This window comes from Panthera leo, chromosome C1, assembly GCF_018350215.1.
Source record: "Panthera leo isolate Ple1 chromosome C1, P.leo_Ple1_pat1.1, whole genome shotgun sequence".
Taxonomy (NCBI): domain Eukaryota; kingdom Metazoa; phylum Chordata; class Mammalia; order Carnivora; family Felidae; genus Panthera; species Panthera leo.
This window is the reverse complement of record NC_056686.1, coordinates 5,963,305-5,985,013: the sequence shown is the minus strand read 5'-3', so window position 1 is coordinate 5,985,013 and position 21,709 is coordinate 5,963,305. Positions and strand designations below refer to the sequence as shown.

The following is a 21,709-nucleotide window of genomic DNA, read 5'->3' as shown; positions in this document are numbered from 1 at the left end:
ATCTGTCTGCCTTTCTTTTTCCTTTATGAGGATTTAATGATAATGTTTTCCGGAAGACAGGTGTTTATTCTGATTGACTGCTGTTAATCACCAAAGAAGTTGAAGACCTGTCTTCTCTCTTGTTGTGCGTAATCTGACCGTGGGGCTCAAATGCATACTCAGGAAATAACACAAGATACTTGGCGCTGTATAATGAATTGCTCAGTTATAGTGTAGAATAACAGTATCTTGAAACTAGGAAAAGCGAGTGCTCCCAACGGGCTGCCCCACTTGGGGGAGTTTTGGGAAGACAGGCAGGTTTTGAGGAGCCGGGTTGGTTTTTGATACACCAGCAACATGTGGACAGGCAGACTGGAGGAGCCTTCCAGGTGTACGTGTCCACCTGTCCCTGTAAGCCACGTAGACGGTGAGCCTGGTGAGGCTGGGAGTTGAGAGAAGATGACCGCAGGACGTCGGGGAAGAGCACAGGTTAGTGGGTCGTGGGGGTGGAGGTGGCACATAACGCGGGGCCAGGTCATAGAGCACGGTAGAGGTGAGACGAGGGCAGATTTTATGTGACACGTGGGAGAGAAGCCTTTGTAGGCTTTTTTATTCCAGGCAAGCTGATTTGCAAATGCTTGCTTAAGAAGATGGATTGGGTATCCGGCGCATTCTGGCCAGACGGCAGAAGCTCCAGCTAGATTGCGAGGGCTGTCACCCATGTGTAAAGAGAAGAGGACCGGGACAGGGGAGCTAGGATATTAATCATCGTAACAAAACCAGGAGTAATCGTCACAACAGCAATGTCATGTGCAAATAGTTGCTGGTGTAATTTATCAAGAATTAGACCAGAAAAAAGGCTCACATTATGGAAACCTTGGAATTCTTGATCTAACAACCATTCACAATGGAAGATAAAACCCAGTGTAGTGGATAAAAGTCTAATGTTAATCCCTGGGAAGATATTGACATCGTAAAGGACCCATTAGCAGAGTCCCAACTTGACTCTCTACTTCAAAGACTTCAGCCTTTACAGTTACCATCTTGTTTCCATATATATCTAAGAGATGATTTTCTCTTTCAGGCTGATACTTTCTACTTTATTCTCCAGTTAGTGTGGATGTCATTGTTAGACTGTTTCATTTACTACAATATTCATTAATCAGGGTTTGTTGAGTAGATTTAAAATTTTGCCCATAATAACATTGATTTTCAGTAAACTTTTTGTATTAGCATTAGTGATGACCAGTATTTATTTATTTATTTATTTAGCAGAAAAGTATGGTGTTCCCTGGAGTTTTAAATAAGTTCATGATCGGTGGTGTACTCAGATACCATCAGATGGAGGTTTGAGGAGGTTCTGTAATAAGATAATAAATCTTCTTTGAGTCAAGATGATGCTGCATGAAGCAAACTGCATTGATTGTTCTTTAACAACGCTTCATGCTGCCAAAGTCATTTGAGCTGGATCTGAATTGGATCCAGTTGGCAAAGCTACCCCCCATGTGTGGAGTGCTCATAAATTCTGCAGGCACACAGATCTAATACAGTGCAATGAGAGAGCTGCTGGGAGAAAAAATTGATTACAGGGTTGCAGACAATATCATTAACAGTTCTTGCCATGATACACCAGATGTCTTCCCTAATAGACTATTTTTGTTAATTTAGTTTTTATAGGATAGCACTAACTGCATCATAATTTAACTTTCTTTGCATATTCAGGTATCTGATCTGTGTTTCTATGTTAATGGCGATATCAACTCAAAGAGTTAATTTTATAATTTTTAACTTATTTTTTCAATTTTAAAGTATTTGTGCTGGAAAGGCAGCATTTTCCCTTCTTATAGAGAATATGTTAGCTTGGATTTTTTAAGCAAAAGGTGCTGTGTTTATTGGCAGTCCAGGGGTAGTGAGGGAGGTGAGAAGGCAAAGAAAACGTTGCCCAGCTTCTCCCTCCCTACGCTGGATAGAGATGATCCCCTCCACCCCCGCAGCTGCTCCCAGTATCCGGTGGTTTAAATGGCAGGACAGAGACTCTTTCCAAAAAGCAGAGAAGGTGCAGCTCTGGAAAGGAGACTTAAAATGCACATTCATTTTAGTTCTCATGGAGGCGGCTCTGCAGGCTGGACTTCTTGTAGGGTGTGCTAATCCCTTCCTCACTGGAAGAGCAAGGGTTAGACTGGTTAGAGACTTAGGATTTTTATTTTGTCGCCTAGCTTTTTGCATGTTTAAGACCTCTGTTGAGCAGCTGATGCAGATAAATAGGACAGGTCTGTAATAGTGTAAGATGACAAACGATTTATTTGTCATTTTTTTAAACTACTGGTTTTGGTTTTGGTGCATTATTCTTTAGAGAACATGTTTCTCTCCTGATGCGTTCCTGTGTAATGGAGGACATGTTCATTACCTTCCTGGCACTTAATTTTCTCACTTTTAAAGTGGGCACAGCACTACTGTCTACCTCAGCAGTTGTTGCAAAGAGTGAAGAAGTCCATTGATCTGCTTAGTGTGGTGTTGAGCATATGATAAGCATTCATTAAGCAGTGTCTGTTGTTACATAGTTTTTTGTTTTACAAATTCAGGTGTTAAATCATTTATTAGTGTTCCAGACATTCTTGGTCTGAGGTCCATAGGCCCCTAGGACTCATTAAGTGTAACAGGGTCTGTGAAGTTCCTGCAATTGCAGAGTCTTATATGTATGTGGATTTTTCTGGAGAGAGTATTCTTTTCAACCATGAATGCTAATCAGTGGATTCCTAAAAATGTTGAAAAAGCTTTCAAATGAAGATTGAGAACTGTGGCTCTATAAACTCTCCGCTTACAGATCAGCTGGCTGGTCGTTAGGGAAGTATGTGGACACTGAGCATTTACTTGGTGCCCAGGCACTGTGCTACTCTTCTCACGTAGTTTAATTTGTGGTATTTATTTCATTTTGCAGATGAGAAAATTTGAGGTTTACGGTTGTAGAAAATCTTGCCTTGAATGAATGTCAGGAATGAATTCTGAGGTTTAACTCGGGAACCCTTCTCCTCCCACCCCCCCTCCCCCCCCACCGCCCAGCCTTGTGTAATGTCCGTTGCTCTCGTGGCTGGCTTCTGGACTTCCTGGATGGTCCCTGCAGTGGTGCCCACCTTTGCCTCCTCTTTACTTGAAGAAACTCCTGAGTTAGCGTGCTGCTCGCTTGCTTGGTAGAGCAGATGGCTTCTGCCGCTGAGAGTGTCACAGGCTGGCCTCGCCCTGAATGAGTGGACAGTGGTGGTAACATATGGTGTGAGAACCCTTCGTCTTCTGTTTAATGAATTTTTAAAGTGTATTTATTTATTTTGATAGAGACAGTGCAAGCAGGGGAGGGGCAGAGAGAGAGAGAGAGAGAGAGAGAGAGAGAGAGAGAACGAGAACCCCAAGCAGGCTCTGCAGGGGCAGCATAGAGCCCAAGGTGGGTCTTGAACCCGCCAAACTGTGAGATCATGACCTGAGCTGAAATCAAGAGCCAGACCCCCAACGGACTGAACCACCCAAGGGCCCCGGTGTGAGAAACCTTCTTAGTATCAGTTAATTTTGTTTTCCTGTTAGCCCTTGTGGTGGTTATAATTTTAGTATTTTGTTTAAAAAATGCATGATGAACAAACAGGTACTCTTTGAGTTTCTTTCTCATTTATCTTAATGACACCTGTGTACATTTGAAAAATAATTCCTGTAGTGGTGTTGCGTTTGTTGATCTGTGTGTGTTCATTTTGGGTAAAACTTCATGCGTGTAAGAAATTGGATTTTGCTTTTTCCTTGGAGTAAATCCACTCCACTGATGTACACAGACCTGGTCCACTCACGCAGAGCAGGAAGCTAGGGCCCCGTAGCTTTCCCCAGATTCCTGTTCGGGAGGGGCTGCTAGGCCAGAATCTGGGTCTCCTGGGTCTCTGCTCAGTGTGTGCTTTTTCTGCTGCTCCCTGCTACCTTCCTGGATCCATAAAGCAGGCCTGTGAGATACATCATTTACCTCCTCGAAACCTAAGAATGCTTTGCTTAATATCTAGTTTAAACTTTTGCGATTGTAATTCATACCAGTGTGAAAATAATATTTCTTTCCTGTGTAAGGTATTTATCATTCGTAAGTATTGTTTCTAACACTGATATTTTTCATACTTGGGACTTCATAGTATTTAGTAATTAAAGGTGAACACTTATTATAGGATGCTATTTTAAAATGAAGGCTGATTATGTTTTTTTTTTTTTACCTAGTTCCTTGTAGAGAACTCCAATCTGGTTGCTTTTGTAGATACGCAGGAATTTCTAAGGATATCCTGCTCTTTCAGTATTTCCTGTAGCTTCCCCAGTTGACATTAAGAATGCCAAAAATAACCATTGCCTTTTATATTTGATTGTCATGAAAGAAATTAAAACAACTGAATTTTTAGAAAAATTACTGATACAAATGCTGGGATTAGTCCAACTACCCTAAATGGAAGGTGATTAATAGCTGTTGAATTTGAAGGCAGCAAGTTGAAAAAATTCTTGAAACACCCAGCCTCCCAGTATGAGAGGGCTTTATCCCCTGCTTGCAGAGAGAATTCCTTCCCTCTGAACGGCTGTTTGCGTATCCTGCTCTCCCATGAAAGCCAATTTCAACTGATTTGTTCTTGAGGGCTGTCTGTCTTGTTCGTCTGCTCCTTTTCTTACAAAAGGGGCATCAAGCCACCTTGTCGGAGCATAGATTTGAATAACCTTATGATCTCGTAAAACTGCCCACTCTTTCAGCAGTGTGCTTACTACAGTAGGCCGGTGCGAGGTGGGAAGATTGCCTGTAGGTTTCACTGAGCTGCAGCTCTTTTCAGGGGCACCTCCTGCATCACCCTGTGTTCCTCACGGACACTGCAAGGTCTTTTAATCTTGCCTTCTTGGGCTGTTTTATATTGTTTGAAAAATATCTAAGTAGATATGTGGAGTTCTCCGCCTTTACAAGCTCTCCAGAATTAATTTTACTCATAATAAATTGCCAAAGAAACGTCAGCCCACGAAAGTAGAACGCAGTTTTGTTGAACTTAACTTTGTTTTTAGTGTCACCCCTCATTTTAGGATATCCTAGTGCTTGTGGTGGTAGCAACTCTTACAAATATCAAGGCCTTCACTAGAGTACCAGATTTTTCTTAGGGACTGGACTGAAGTGTAAGTAATATACCTAAGGTTAATTAGGCCTTCCATGTTCTATAGAAATTGGTGTACTAAATTATTATGCCTTGTGCCTAGAAGTGGACATTTTCTGTTTTTGTCTTTGATTTCATGTTGTGTAATTAGGTTGAATTTGTCTGTCCTCCCTCCCTCCCTCCCTCCCTCCCTCCCTCTCTCCCTCTCTCCCTCCCTCCCTCCCTCCCTCCTGACTTCAGTTTTCAGAGCAGTTTTAAGTTTATTGCGAAATGGAGCAGAAGGTGCAGATTTCCCACATTCCTCCTACCTCTACACATGAATCGTCTCCCCCATCATCAACCTCCCCTATCAGAGTGGTACATATGTTACAGTTGATGAACCTGCATTGACACATCATTATCCAAAGCACATAGCTTCCATTAGGGTCCACCCTTGGTATATTGCACATTCTGTGGGTTTAGACTAGTTTATAATGCCATGTATCCACTATTACAGCTTTATACAGAGGAGTTTTATTGCCCCGAAAATTCTCTTTGCTCTGCCTGTTCACCCCTCCCTTCCCCCAACCCCTGGCAACCAGCAAATTCTTTGCTGACTCTTACAGTTTTGCCTTTCCAGAATGTCAGAGTTGGAACCATATAGTATGTATCCTTTCTAGATTGGCTGCTTTCCCTTAGTAGCATGCACTTAAGGTTCCTCCTATGTCTTTTCATGGCTTGAAGCTTATTTCTTTTTCATGCTGAATAATATTTCACTGTTTCGATGAACCAGTTTATCCATTCGCTTACTCAAAGATGTCCTCACTTTTCTTATTTTTAGCAATTATGAATAAAGCTGCTATAACTAATCTGCATGTAGGTTTTTGTGTGGATATAAGTTTTCAAGTCCTTTGGGTAAGTACCAAGGAGTGTGATTGCTGGATTGTATGGTAAGAGTATGTTTGGTTTTTAAAGAAGCAACGAAACTTTTCCAACGTAGCTGTACCAGTTTTCTTTCCTACCAGTGAATGAATGTTCCTCTTGATCCCCATTCTTGCCAGCATTTGGTGTTGTCAGTGTTGTGGATTTTCGCCATTCTAATAGATGTGTAGTGATGTCTGATTGCTGTTTTGATTTGCATTTGTCTGATGACATACCATGTAGAGTTCTGTTTTTATATGCTTACTTGCTATCTGTGGATCTTTTGGTGAGGTGTCTGCTAAGGTCTGTGGTTCAGTTTTTAATCAGGTCGTTTATTTTCTTATTGTTGAGCGTTAAGGAATTCTTTGCATATTTTGGACAATAATCCTTTGTCAGGTGTGTCTTTTGTAGGTCTTTTCTCCGAGTCTGAGGCTTCTCTTTTTCTTTTCTTGACAGTGTCTTCTGTTGGGCAGTTTTTAATTTTAGTGAAGTCTGGTTTATCAATTCCTTCTGCCATGGATTACGTGCTTGGTGTTGAATTTAAAAAGTCATTGCCAAACCCAGGGTCATCTAGTTTTTCTCCTTTGTTATCTTCTAGGAGTTTTCTAGTTTTGTGTTTTACATTTTAGGTACGTGGTCCCGTTCGAGCTGATTTTTGTGAAGGGTATAGTCTGTATAGTCTAGATTTCTTTCTTTGTTTTTTACATGTGGCTGCCCGGTTGTTCAGCACCATTAGTTGAACTATGGTTCAACTATCTTTTCTCCATTGTATTTGCCTTTTTGTTCCTTTGTCAAAGGTCAGTTGACTATATTTATGTGGATTTGTTTCTGGACTCTATTCCGCTGTTCTGAATCTGACCAGTAAAAGGCAGGCATTTTGACTTGTTACTTCTAAATAGTTAACTGTGTATTTTGCAAGAACAAGGACATTTATGTATATAGTCGCCACATAGTTACCAAAAACAGGAAATTTAACAGTTTAACAATACTCATCTGATCTGTAGACGTTCACATTTTGCCATGTGTCTCAGTAGGGCCCTCTGTGGCAGTTTGTTCTTTGGACCTAATATCTAGACCAGCATCACACTTACATCTAGTTACCATGTGTCTTAGCTCTCCTTTAATTTGGAACAATGTCTTAGCTTCTCTTTGTCTTTTTATTTATTTATTTATTTATTTTTATTTATTAAAAAAAATTTTTTTAACATTTATTTATTATTGAGAGACAGAGAGACACAGAGCGTGAGCAGGAGAGGGGTAGAGAGAGAGGGAGACACAGAATCGGAAGCAGGCTCCAGGCTCTGAGCCGTCAGCACAGAGCCCGACACGGGGCTCGAACTCACAAACTGCGAGATCATGACCTGAGCTGAAATCAGTCGCCCAACTGACTGAGCCACCCGGGTGCTCCTCTCTTTGTGTTTTGATGACACTGACATGTTTTTAAAGAGTGCAGTCTAGTTTTTTTGTAGTTTGTTGTTCCCTGCCTATTAGATTTAGGTTATGCATTTTAGGCTAGACTGTTTTATTAGTGGTATTGTGTCCTAAGGTCTTTACATCAGAGAGATTATGATATCAGTTTGTCACATTATTAGTGATATTAAGTTAACTTTGATCACTTGGATAAGTTACCACCTTTTCCTTTGTAGTTGAAAAGTAACTTGTAGGGAGAAACTTTGAGACCATGTAAATATCCTGTTCTTCATCAAAGTTTTACCCACTAATACACCACCCAGTGATTATTTTTGCCTGAATCACTGTAGCGACTGTGGAATGGCAATTTTTTTTTTTGTAAACACAAAATTGCTCTGCCTTTGAAAAACAGATCAGAATTCACCTACCATTAATCCCAGTGTGGGGTTTTTGAGTAAAGTGGAAGAAAGAAACTGAGAGAGGGGTGGGGGGGATGGGAGAGACTGAGTGCTCAGGGTGTTTTTCATTTTTAGAATACTAGAAATGAGAAGGACTATATGAATTTTCAGATTTTTTCTAGAAAGAGGAAAATCTTTTTCTAGGCAGAGGAAAAAAACACCTGTGATGGTGTTTGTTCCCTGTTGAGCCTCCCGAGGCGAGAAAAGCTGCTTAGAAGTGAAGTAATAGATCATGGACATGGTTAAAAAAATACACATTTTTACTGTTGAAATTATGGTCTTGTTTTGATTCATGTTGGCAAGCTTTACTAGTGATCAAGTTACTTACTCTCTCTGCACCTCAGTTTCCTCACTTGTAAAACCAGAATATTATTTCAGTAGTTCTGGAGTGAGGCCCAGGAATCCATCGTTTTCCCAGGCACGCCCCAGGAGATGCTGGTGGCAGCCCAGCTTTAGCGAACGGAAGTCTGCCTTCCACCTCGTGACTGTTGTAAATGCAGAGACCTGATCACGTCCTTTGCAGGAGGTAGGCCAGTTCCAGGGCCCCTTAACGTTTCTCAAACCCGAGCGTCTTCTATTAATTTTAAACGAGTTCAAACTGAACAACAGAACAACAACAATAACAACAAAACAATGAAGTCCTGTCAACATTAATTGAATAGAATGGGTGATTGTGTGTTGCTGAAATGAAATAGCCGCTTCTCACTGATGGCTTCTGGCCCAGATTGGAGCGCTGGGGGATGGCGTTTGGCGTGTTTCGACTGGTGGGTTCCTCACGATGACTCAGTTCTTCTGTCGCTTTCTGGTTGTTGTTATCCTTGAGAAACCTCCGTAAGTGTCAGTGTGGCTTGCTGTGATGCGACTTTGTCCTTCTGGGGCATTAATGTGTGGCACGTTGGTTTGTCTTATTTATTTACTTAGTTTGTGGTAACTATAGTAGTACAACTTAGGTATTTGGTTTCATGTAAACTCACTCAATTACATCTCGTAGCTCTCAACTCAGTTATTTGAAATGATAAAATAGACAATCCAGGAAATGAATACATTGAGAAAATTTAAGATATACTTTGAAATGAAAAGAAGAATGAGCCCTGTCCTTCTCCCACCTTCCCATCTCTCGCTCCTCTTTGAGGGAGACAGTCCGCCCGTGTTCCTGACGTGCCTTGGCTACTTTATATGTATATACAGTTGACCCTGGACCGACGTTGGGGTTTAGAGGCACTGACTCCTCCCCGCTCTGCAGTAGAAAATCTGTGTGTAACTTCTGAGTGCCACAGAACATAACTTCTCATAGCCTACTAGAGGAAGCCTTACTAATCACGTGAATAGTTGATTATCATATATTTTGTATGATACATGTGCCATACACTGTATTCTTATAAGAAAGTCAGCTAGAAAAAAGAAAATGTTATGAAGAAAGTCATAGGGAAGAGAAAATGCATTTGCATTACTGCACTGTAACAAATCTGCGTATAAAAGTGGGCCTGCATGTTTTACACCTGTGTCCTTCAAGGATCAACTGTAGTCCATCCTTCCGGCAAGAGTAAATGGAAGGGCTGTGCTTTTCATCATTTTGTTTGCAGTGCCTAGAACAGGTCCCGACTCTGCACCTTATTCATTGAATTAGTGGTTTTCTTCATTTAGAAGACAGGGGGAAATATTTTAAAAATCAGGTGAAGAAGAATTTAAATTTTTGTTTATTTATTTTTAAATATTTATCTTGAGAGAGAGGGAGAGGATGTGAGATCACGTGTCAGCAGGGAAGGGGCAGAGTGAGAATCCCACGCATGCTCCTCACTGTCAGTGCAGAGCCCAGTGTGGGGCTCGATCTCATGAACTGTGAGATCATGGCCCGAGCTGAAATCAAGAGTCGGACACTCTACTGACTGAGCCACCCAGGTGCCCCAAGAGGGACTTTTTTTAAAAAAGGAGTACATAAAATGCGACGAATGAGACCATCAACACAAAGTATAGCATTAATACAGTCAAGGGGAAGATTAGCCAAAAAAACCTGATGTGCATGTATGTGTATTAGGTTTTTTTTGTTTTTTTGTTTTTAAGAAAGAAGGGACTGTTGGGTGTTTTTTCCACTGTGTTTTCTACCTCTCACGAAAATGAGAGTGGTGTGGAGCCCAGAGGGTATTCCTGGCTATGGTTTTAGTAATTAGGTATCGGTATGTGATAAACAAAAAAACAAAAAATTTTTTGTTCTAAATATGTATTTCCTTCCCTGTGGGAATTCTTAACGGGCTTGTAGAACTCCTACAGCATATGCCTTGTAAACGTGTGCATTGTCAGTTTTTCAGCTAACGTGACATGAGGCTGTTTTGTTAGGTTTCATTTATTCGAATGCTGGGTGTTCTCTCCTTTGAATCTGTCTTAGAGAGGACCTTGTCATGCTGTTACAACAGGAAAGTGGGGGTGGTGTTGGTTATGGGGCTGCTGCCGCCCTTGGTCTCAGCCTCTTGACAAGTGACGGTTCTCCTTGATGGCTGAGTGAATGGGGGGGGATGCTGCTGTACTGCCCCAGGGCCTTGTAACAATTTAGTTTGGATGGAAAAGCAGAAGGACCTCAAAAGACAGAGGTACAGTGCCTTTGGTGTCAGCAGCAGGCGTGTGTGGGGACCTTGGGCCCGGAACCCTTGGGATTAGTAAGGTGCCTCGATCCAAAGGATTGTGGAGGAACACCATGGAATTGCATCCAAAGACAAATTAGTGGCAACGGCTGACCGCAGTGCGTCCTCTCGCACTCTCGGTGAAAGGTGGAGCTCATTGGACAATAAAAAATGGAAATTGAATGACGTTAGTGGAGTTTAAGGGCAGTGTAACCGGAGTGCAGACCATTCTGTGAGGGATGAGAGCAGTTTGATTTGTACTTGTACCAGAGACCATTCGCTTGATTTCAGTCAGAGAGGTTTTTTTTGTCTCAAATATATTTTTAGTATATAAAGATTCAGGAATACTCTTAAATCAACATTACCACCAAATTTAATATTTGGTTAATTTGGTTTTTGAAAGTTTAGGGTTAATTTGGTTTTTGAAAGATTCCCATGTTGGAATGGGGAAATAATAGTGGTTGATATGTATACAGCTTCCCCTGGTTTTTCCTTTCGTTAGTAGCGTCTTCTTGGATATATTAAAAATGTCCACAGATGTCCAGAGATTGGCACACTTACCATAGTGATTGAATGTCAATCTGCTCTTAAGATATTGAGCAGATTTGTTAACAAACAAGATGGGAATGCACAAAGATGTCTGATGCATTGTTAAAATTCTTTAAAAGAAAAGCAGCTGGCAAATGGTAATTGACAGCTATGTTTCTCATCTGTAGAACTTGAAATGCTGCTATGGTTACTGTTGGTTAAGGAGGGAAGACACGTCCATGAGACCAGGGCTTCTTTAGAAACCGATGAAGAATGACAAAGAATCCAAGGTGACAGTTTAAGGATTGCATGACAGGAAAGGCACTGTGATTAAATTCCCTGATGTTGTCACTGAGCTGTAAGGCTGAAGATAACGCGCTCTCCTTCTGCTGAAAACAAGAATCGATACCCACTCCTTGATGGGCTAAATTATTAAAAAGAGCCCTTCTTGCAGCGTTTCATTATCTGGGATTTGCCTCAGCTGGTGATTTGTTGGCAGCATAGGGAGATTTGGTAGGCATTTTGTATGACAATTATTCAGTCGGCCGGTGGAGCCCTTTGGATGATTCCCTTCCACTTAACAATGCTCTTGAATAGATGTGTGATTTCCTTTTGCCTAAGTGACTCTGTATCTTTTGGAGTTATTAAACAGAGTGTTGGCCACACACGCACACTTTCTTTTTTAATTTTGTTCTTTGTTTGTTTTCTCTTTTGTAGCTGTGGGTGGGTTGTTTAACAGATTTTAGTGATATCCTTAGCAAACATCAGTTGCATTTGGCATATTACATCAACCTGACACATTGGCTAATACATGCTGAGTTTTATATTCTTCCCTTAGGGGGAACATTCTACAAGAAATTGACTTCATTTTTATTAATTAATTTTTTGGCGTAGCTTTTTTTTTAACATTTATTCATTTTTGAGACACAGAGAGACAGAGCGTGAGTGGGGGAGAGGCAGAGAGAGAGAGAGAGAGAGAGAGAGAGAGAGAGAGAGAATTTGAAGCAGGCTCCAGGCTCTGAGTTGTCAGCACAGAGCCCGATATGGGGCTCGAACTCATGAGCCGGGAGATCATGACCTGAGCCAAAGGGGGATGTTTAACCGACTGAGCCACCCAGGCGCCCCAGGCATAACTTTTAAGGAGGGATGGTGGTGGTGTTAATTTGTTAGGTAACTGATGTGATTTTTTCAGCCAACCAATTGAGAAAGAAAGTAACCTCATCGGGTGAGCTTCAGGGAGAGAAAAAAGAAACCAGCACCCGGCTCTGTCAGTGTTGGTAGTGTAACTGGTCCCAGTCTAATACAAAGGCTAGGGATGACGAGAAGGAAGAGCTTTTGGGGGCAGCCCTTTGCCATTATCCACCAGCCCGGGAGGAGTTCTACGGGAGGCGGTGTCACGTGGAAGGAAGCATAATTGGACTTCTCCATTGGACTGGCACAGTTGGAATCTTCTGGGTGAAGTTTGAAGCCTTCTGCCCTTCTCCGGTCTGTCTGAGGGGGGATCAGATTCCGCTTCAGCGTTTTAACATTGGTGGTGTGACATATTTATTTTCTTATGGTAGAGACAGTACTGTTTATAAAAGAATTTTTTGATTCAGCCTCAGGAAGAGGATGGTCAGCCGGACAAAGCCGTGTTAAGAGATGTCGGTCCCTGTGGTGGAGCCATGAGGTGAGGCTAGAGAAAAGTGTAAGATCGCATTTCTGCATCCCTGGAAAACTGATCAGATTTAACAAATCCTTTTATCTAGTAGGAGGAGAGAGGGTTGAGAGGGAAGGGAGAGGAGTGAAGTAAGGGTGGAAAGAGGGAGGGCTTCGCACACTGTACGGTTGGCTTCAGTAACGGCATTGGAAGTGGCTTATGTGGATGGAATCCGGCCACGGGCGGGGGAGGGGGGTGCCCGGCTGCCACGGAGACTCTGGTGTGGGAGAGCTCCCCTGGGAGACGTGAGTGCCAGGCGGGTTCCAGTGTCAGAGAGAATCTGTGGGGAGAGATGCTGTGCATTGTTTCCGGTTCCCCTGACCAGATTCATGCCCCCGCCCTTCCTCTCTCAGTCATTTTGGTTGAAAGAGTAAGTAAAGGACGTGGGTGGTGGTCTGTCCAGGAGAGAGAGGCAGCATTCCACCAGGCTGATCGGCCGTGTGCACTTTGTAATCCCAGCCAAGGAGTCTTTCGAATGCACACTTGTGTAATGTCACAGCGATCTGGAGAACGCAACCTGAGTTTTCCACTTGTGTTACGCTGCTTTGAATGCAGTGGGAACTCGTCTGAGTATTGCTGTATCTGAAAGAGATGTATCGCCCTTTTGTTTCGGGGGGAAGGGCCGAGGACTGAGACCTAGACAACCTTTGGTCTTCTTTCTTCCTTTGGATGAAATGATGCCTTCCTGCTGTTTCTGGAGGAAATAGAATTATCTAACAGTGACGGTGACTGCTGAGTATCAGGCAGCTTGTTGAGCAGAGGAATGGCTTCTTTTAGAAGGTGGGCTAGGAAACTGCCAGAAGGACTGATCATTAAAAAAAAGATCCAGTGAGATGTTTATTTACAAAATAACAGTGAAACTCCCCTGCTTTACAGACTTGATTACTGTCCGGGCCAAATTAGGTCGCCCGTACGTGCACTTTAATCTGTCACGTGCCCTGAATGTGGCTTAGAAAAACCATGCTGCAGACGCCGTTCCTTCCCCCCCTCAGTAGCCACGTGACCGTGGTACCGCAGGCCAAATTCCTTTGTATCTAAATCTTTTTTTAGTCATGGAATCTTAACACATGGATTTTTATGATTAACCAGTTTTCTAGTCCTGTGTAGTTTTTCTTCCTGTTGGTTTAGCTATCTACCTGCTTGGGTTACCATTTTAGAGATCTAGTTTACCAAGAAGCAACATGAATTTCTTTGAGAATCCAAAGGCCTGTTTAACAATTAGCATCAGTGCAAATGAAATGGTTAAGCACTTGCTACTTTAACTCCCAAAGGAAACAATGCGAACTGAAACCCAGTGAAAGTTCCCTTTTAACTGGAGCATGCCCTGGGCGTCTGTCATGTTTAATAATACTTTTGACCTTGGGGAGTATTGAACTTGGAATCTCTCTCAGGTGATTTTGAGCGGCATTGTCACACACTCTGTGTCAGCATTGTTTCCAAAGATACATCACACCAGACCACAGATCTCTGTAGTTTATTTATTAGAGAAATTTGTTTTATCGCTCAAATTGAGTTTTTTTTTTCTATAGGGAAGATAAATTAACAGTGTGGGCCACTAGATTTCTGAGTCACAGGCTGTTTTGTGTTTGGCATACTGGTTGGAGACGATCTGTGTTTGGGTCAGCTTTTTTTCTAGGCAAATCTTACAGACACAAAGGCGTTTATGAAATTTAGGCTCAATTCTCACCAATTACCAGAGAAGTGCCGTGTTATTTTTTGCTGCTACTGTGCAGGTAACTGATTAGTTAACATTATTACTTATTGACAGATGGTTTTTGCACCCAGGAGTGGTAAACTTTTTCTGTAAAAGGCCAGATAGTGAGTGTCTTCTCTGTGGCACCTACTCACCTTGGTCAGAGACGATATGTGACAGCATGGCTGGTTCCAGTGAAACTTTACTTACAGAAATAGATGGTGGGATATATATCGCCTGTGGGGCTGTAGTTTGCTGACTAGCACAAACTCTAGAGGATTATTTCCCTGAAAGTGTCACTCCAAAGCACCCTTTCCTTCTTCCCTTGGCCTCATGCCTCTGAGAGAGTTGTGTGGTTGGTAGAGTTAGTGGGGAATTTTTCCTTTTTGCATTACTTTGAGCTGGTTGAGTATTTTATGTATTTATATCTACAGCTGTGCCTGCCTTCCCTCCCCCCCCCCCCCCCCCCCCCCACAACCCATTCCCCTCCCCGCATAGTTTTTGTATAGCCAGCTGACAGGTAGGTATTTGTTGGGAGAACTCATTCTCACTAATGACCCTTGAGGACTTTTACAGTATGTTTGGATTTACATACAGGAGGAATTAAATGGTGGGGTTTTTTAGTTTATTTTTTTTCTTTGTAAGTTAGCTTATATCTGTAGAGAAAATTTGAAAGGTTAGATATGCATAACAATACATTAAAGTTTGTGTTCTAATTTTCCATGTGGGTCTTTTTTTTTTTTTTTTTTTTTATGCTGCAACACAATATTCAGGACAACAGAATAGCCTTTTAAAAAATGTTTTTATGAAAAGTATGACTTTTCTGTTTAATTTAGCCTTTAACAGATATATATTGATATGGGCAAATACTTCAGTGTTTGTTACTGATGAAATAAAACATTTGATACCCACAGAGGCAAAGAAAACTTGTCCAAATAAAAATTAGACCAGTCACAGAAGATGAGGCCGATGAACCATCAGCTTTTTATTAATACACTTTTGCTCACAGGGCATCCTGGGAACTGAAGTGGGGTGGCACCTTGCCAGGCTTCTTCACCATTGAAAGAACAGTACAGAACTCCTCTGACACTGGTGCTTAGAAGTCTTTATACTGAAGGACAGTGTTATTGTTAGCAAGACAGTATTATCCAAACAATTTTTAAAGAAACAGTATTGGTTACTGACAGATTCTGTTTGTATCCAGATAGAGTATGAATGTTTCAGATTTTATTTGAGAGGAGGGTTTGAGGGTTTATGTCCTAACCTAAAGTAATGTGATCTGTATTATTGGCTCTTAGTTTAGTTGGTGCATTTCTGGCTAAGTTATTATAAAATTGTCTCTGGTTTCTGCCCGTTTATGTCCTTTCCCCAAATGCTTTGTGTAGTTTACTACTGTAAAATGTCATACACTCTCACTGCAGTCATTAAATCCAATTTTCTTTTCGCTAGTTGACCAAACAAAAGAGTTAGTGGGGGAATTGCTTTGTCCCTTTCCTGTATTATTTTGAGCTCATGTATCTTTATACCCCGTGGCTTACACACATTATGTAATTCATTGTGGGTATATACCCCTGGTCATTTATATTTTATTTTACTGTGATTATGATTAAGTAATTTCACCTCCCTGAGAGGTAGAGTGCTCTTGTGGAAAAAATGCCTAGCTGGCTTCTGTTTTCAGTTCTTACTGTCAAAACTTCCTGGCTGTGTTACTTTAGGAAAGCTGTTTAATCTTTTAGGATATTAGTTGCCATCTATCTGTCATATCAAGATAATACTTGTCCTGCTTACCAACAGGATTATTCTCGTGAGAATAGAAAGAGGTAATTTAGTGCTTTGAAAATTTTACAGTGGTCTACACATGGAGGAGATCAGTTGTTATCAGGATACACTAGATATAAGAAACACCTAAGTCACAGTGGTAACAAGTCTATATTCTCATATAAAATGAGGTGTTTTCCAGGGTGTGCCATCCAAGGTTGGTAGAGTGACCATGATCTTCAGGTGTCTAGTTTCCTGCCATCTGGTCCATTATCCTTAGTGCATGGTTTCCATTCTCAGGGTCTCCTGTAGTCGCAGATGGCCGTTGGAGCCACAGCCATATCACCTCCATGTTCTAGGTCAGTGTTATTCAAATCATGGCCCCGGGAATGAACCATTTGTTACTAGTCTACCATGTGGTAAGTATAGAAACAGAAAGTAACCATTTAGAAATTTTTGTAGCTGTTTGACAGTTCCTGCAGAGTCTTATTTGTGTTTTATTAAAAAATAATAATTAAAAAAAAGTATTGCTCTGCAGCGGATTGGGGGCAGGTGGTTCTCCACCACAGCCTGGCAGCTGAAGGAGGAGGGCACAGAGGCAAAAGCTAAGGTTGTCCATTCCAGAATGTCTCTAGCAGCCCCCATCTAACAACTTCAGTTTACACAGATCTTCCAGACTCCCAGATCTTCCAGGGAGTCTGGACTTGCTTTGGCCGTGTGCCAGTGATGGAAGGGCTCTGTTACTAAGGGAAATGGGAGAATGGCAGTAGAGAAGGCCACCAGCATTCTGTGCCCCAGTTGGACAGGTCTAAAACCTCAGAGCCATTCGGCACAGAATCAGATTCACAGAGCCTGTGCAATTCTTAGAGGTAATGACCCCAGGGCAGCAGCCACTTCGAGTCACTGCATGTCTCAGATGGGAAAACATACTGAGAAGGTCGAAAGCAGAGTAAAAATGATGTGAGAGATTATATAGTTACCTTTCATAGGAAAGGACATTTTTACGGGTGCCTGGGTGGCTCAGTCAGTTAAGCGTCAGACTTCGGCTCAGGTCACCATCTCACAGCTTGTGGGTTCAAGCCCTGCGCCGGGCTCTGTGCTGACGGCTCGGAGCCTGGAGCCTGCTTCGGATTCTGTGTCTCCCTCTCTCTCTCTCTCTGCCCCTCCCCTGCTCATGCTCTCTCTGTCAAAAAGTGAATAGAAACATTAAAAAAAAATTTTTTTAAAGAAAACATTTTTTTTTTTTTTTTTTTTTTTTTTTTTTTTTTTTTTTTTTATTTATTTTTGGGACAGAGAGAGACAGAGCATGAACGGGGGAGGGGCAGAGAGAGAGGGAGACACAGAATCGGAAACAGGCTCCAGGCTCCGAGCCATCAGCCCAGAGCCTGACGCGGGGCTCGAACTCACGGACCGCGAGATCGTGACCTGGCTGAAGTCGGACGCTTAACCGACTGCGCCACCCAGGCGCCCCAAAGAAAACATTTTTAACAGATTTTACATTTATTTATATTTTCATAACTTGAAGTAAATTTGTGAATTTAGTTACAGTTCCTCATTTTAAACCAAGACGGATTGTCTTCATGCAAATATGATTAAGTGTGATTCTCTTAGGATATGTTATAGAAGCAGAGGCGTGCCCGGCTGACTCAGTCAGCAGAGTGTGTGTCTCTTGATCTCGGGGTTGTGAGTTCAAGCCCCACACTGTACGTGTAGAGCCTACTTTAAAAAAATGGTACGGAAGTGGAGCTCTTTGCAAAGATGACTTTTAAAAGGTACCTTTTGTTGTTTTGGAATTGGCATGATCCTCTTTGGTATGTCGTGTGTAAATGCATGCAGTGTTTACGTTATAGGGAGGTTTTTAAGAGAGAGGGTTATAAGGATGAAGTGGTTGGTGATTTAATTGAATTTTGTGTTTTCAAATCTTAGTTTTGTTGTTTCACCAGCATTGGAAGTATGGTAAAATGTCTTCACGTGGGCATTGCAAATGGTTTTTCCCTGCTTTTGCTAAAAGTCTTTGGTTTCCTTCTCATGTGTTAAGCCAGTGTGTATTAAACCTTTTTATTATGTAGCATTTGTTACTAGGCATCTTTATAGGAAGGGATTAAGAATGATGGCTGCATCTTTAAGGGGAAAATCCAAGTTCTTACCTTCAGCATGTGCAAATGTTTGTGGGAGGCACAGGGCACGGGTAGATGTCTTTAAAGTAGCTAGAAAGCATCGTATTTGCTAAAGTGTATGTGCGTTAGAGAGGAGCCACAAATGATTGAACCCGCCTGTTGCTAAGGTAAGGTAGGAAGCGTCTCTTGAACCGATGGCTTCAGGGTTGACTTTTAGAGATAAGGGCGGTGGAGGGGAGAGAAGGGTGCGTTCTAGACCCAGAGATCTTGCCGCTGACTGCTTGTTGGTTCAGCGTGGTGTTTGTCCTCTTTAGTTGTCATGAAACGGATGAATCTTAGTCCCAGTGACTGGCTTTGGAATGTGGGAAGACTGTGGGCCGTGTCCGTGAACTGGGCTTACCTAGGCAGTTTTGCAAGGAAAACAGATTGGCATTTTATTTTTTCCTCTCGCTCAGCGAGGATAGTGCTGATGTGAGAAAACCCACCTTGGCCACAAGTGGTCAGTGGCTGCTGATCGGGTCAGGACTCGTCTCGCTCTTCGACCGTCTTTCTCTTGACCGTTCCGTTTGAAGACTCCAGGGGCCTTTCCGTCTTGTTTGATCCCAGAAAAGCCTCTTCACGAAAAGTTGTTCGTAGAGAAAGCCTTGCTGTATCTGCCAGCACAGGTGGCTTGATCTTTACTTTCTTGCCGCCCAGTGGAAGTTGGTACAGGATGTAGTGCATCTGATGACGGCTCCACAGGGCTCTCTTGCCGCCTTTTCTTCAGAGTCTCAGTTGGAAGAGGTCTGCCGGTTTTCTCCTTTATAGCGAGCAAACATTTGGGAAGCTCACGTTCGGTTCTTAGCGTCTGAAATAGTTGAATAACTTTCCGTTGCTCCGGATACTGACAGAACGATGCAGTTGAGTCAGGATAGTTTGGAGACTAATTGGTTGGCAGCTCTTCTACTCAGCAGCTCTTTAACTGTTTCTAGAGAAAGAGACTGCTAGAGGATTCTGGGTGAGCCCAGGCATGTGGTCAGTGGCCAGGGAAACAGCAGCCGTGAATCGGTGTGGCTGAGGAGGCTGCAGGAGTGGGAGGTCAGGTCGAGTGGAGGAGGAAATGCAATTCGCGGACTAGAGTTTCCAGATGAGCAGATTAGCAGTGTGTTTACGCCCCCGCTGCCTGGAAGCATTGCCTTTGTATTTCTTTTCTAAGTGTGAATTAAGTAAGATTAGAAAATCTCAGGTTTCACTTCGGAAAGCTTAAAGGCATGGTTTATGTTATTTTTCCAGCAGTATTAGAATCAGAATAGCAAGTCGATTACCTTGGCCTCTGAGTCAATACTACCTATAGGCTGCAAAGTGGGTCACGTTTCCCCCTCTGTTTTCAGGGATTCTCTGACTTTCTGCTTAATTCTGTACAGTTTCAAGAAATTTATTTCATGAGTTTATTTACCAGCCTAAATGGATTTTAAATGTTTGGAGGGAACAAAGCTGTGTTTTGAATGTTTTGGGCATTCTCTATGGTCCCTGGTACTGTTTCATGTAGATTGTAGGCTCTTTGTTTCTGGATTTGGTGGATTTCCTGTGTATCTCCCGGTGACTGGCTGGCTTCTCATCCTTCAGGTCCCAACCAGATGTCACCTCCTCTGGAAGGTTTTTCTGACTACCATGGTCCCATCCTGTTTCATCCTAAGTCTTTTTTAATTTGAGAGAGAGAGAGGGAGAGAGCGAGCAGGGGAGAGGGGCAGAGGGAGAGAGAGAATCTTTCTCTTTCTCTCTCTCTCTCTGTCTTTTTTTTCTGAGAGAGAGAGAGAGAGAGAGAGAGAGAGAGAGAGAGAGAAAGCACAAGTGTGGGAGAGGGGCAGAGAGAGCAAGGATCTTAAGCAGGCTCCACGCTCAGCACAAAGCCTGATCAGGGCCCAGGATCAGGGCTCAATCCCACGATCCTGGGATCTTGACCTGAGCTGAAATCAAGAGTCTGACGCTTAACTGAGCCACCCAGGTGCGCCTCATCCTTGGTCATTTTTAAAGATAATTGCCCATTCTTAATGTCTTTATTGTTTTTATGACACTGATCATCATCCGAAATCCGCTGGTGGTTTACTTGTTACTGGTTTTCCTTTTCCCGAAGGGATAGGACTTGGGCAAGGGTAACCCACAGTGGTGGTTTTTGAGCTGGTCCTCGAAGGATTGGAAGGATTTGGACTGGAAAGCTCTGGTTACCAAGCTTTAGCTGAAGCGTTTTTAGACAAAGGATAGAGGCAGGATATTTTTGTTGACTATCGGAGTCTAGTTTGGTTTGGTGATGGCCGTGGTTGATGATCGAACTGGAGAGATATGCTGAGCTCTGAAAGCCAGGCTGAGAGACTGGGTTTCATTTGTCAGACGGTGGGAAACCATGGATGGTTTTTAGCAGATGAGTGCATGATCAGAACTGTGCTTTAAGAAAATTAGAAAGAACTCACTGGAAAGCTGCTAAAATATAAAATAGTTCAGATGAACCAAAATGAGGCCTGGTCTTGGATGCTCTTAGTCACAGATGGAGGTGGGGGAGGTACCTTGAAGTTACTAAGCAGATTTATCTGCTGTGCAGTGAAAACAAATGTCCACGCTGCCTATCAGTTCACTTTCGGGTAGGGGACACTCAGAAATCAGTGCCTATAATTTGAGATACGTATCATATTGCACTGAGGACTTCGTGTAGTGTTTCGGGGAAGGGTAGGTAGAAATGATTCTGTTTTTGTAGATTTTGCATGGAGGCTCACAGAAGCTCAGTGATTTTCCTAACGTCCTGTAATATGTTGACAGCCAGATTTTGAACCTAAGTCTCTGTAATTTTAAATCCGATGCTTTTCTCCTATAAAATAGGCTGTAGAGGACAGATGAGAAAGACACTGTAGTCAGGATGTCCAGGATTCTCCAGTCATTGCCTAGTTAGTTGTGTGAGGGAAGATGAGGAATTTTTTAATGAAGTGGTTTGAGACCCAAAGCCTGGGAAGGGTTTGTTCCATCCAGAGAAGCCGTGGCAGTTGTTAGGAATGCAATGAAATAATTTAGTGCTGTTTCTCTCGTTGGTTTTGTTTTACTTGTTTATATTTCACAATTGTTCTTAAATTTTAGTTTCCTGGCCTGTATTCTTAATTTAAGGACGTCAGTCTGCTCGACTAGACTACAAAAAGATTGTCTATTGCATGCAAAGCTGTTCCTTCCTTTTGTAGAATCCTGTGACAATTGCAGCTGCTTTCTTTTTTTTTTCTTTCTTTTTTTTTTTTAATTTTTTTTAACTTTTATTTATTTTTGAGACAGAGAGAGACAGAGTGTGAACAGGGGAGGGGCAGAGAGAGAGGGAGACACAGAATCTGAAACAGGCTCCAGGCTCTGAGCTGTCAGCACAGAGCCCGACGCGGGGCTCGAACTCACAGACCGTGAGAT

General features: G+C 42.4%; 1 protein-coding gene across 5 annotated transcripts in view; it reads left to right on the top strand.

Annotated features, from left to right (window-relative positions):
• RERE (arginine-glutamic acid dipeptide repeats) overlaps positions 1-21,709 on the top strand; it is a 423,275-nt gene that overhangs the window by 202,883 nt on the left and 198,683 nt on the right. The window lies entirely within an intron of this gene.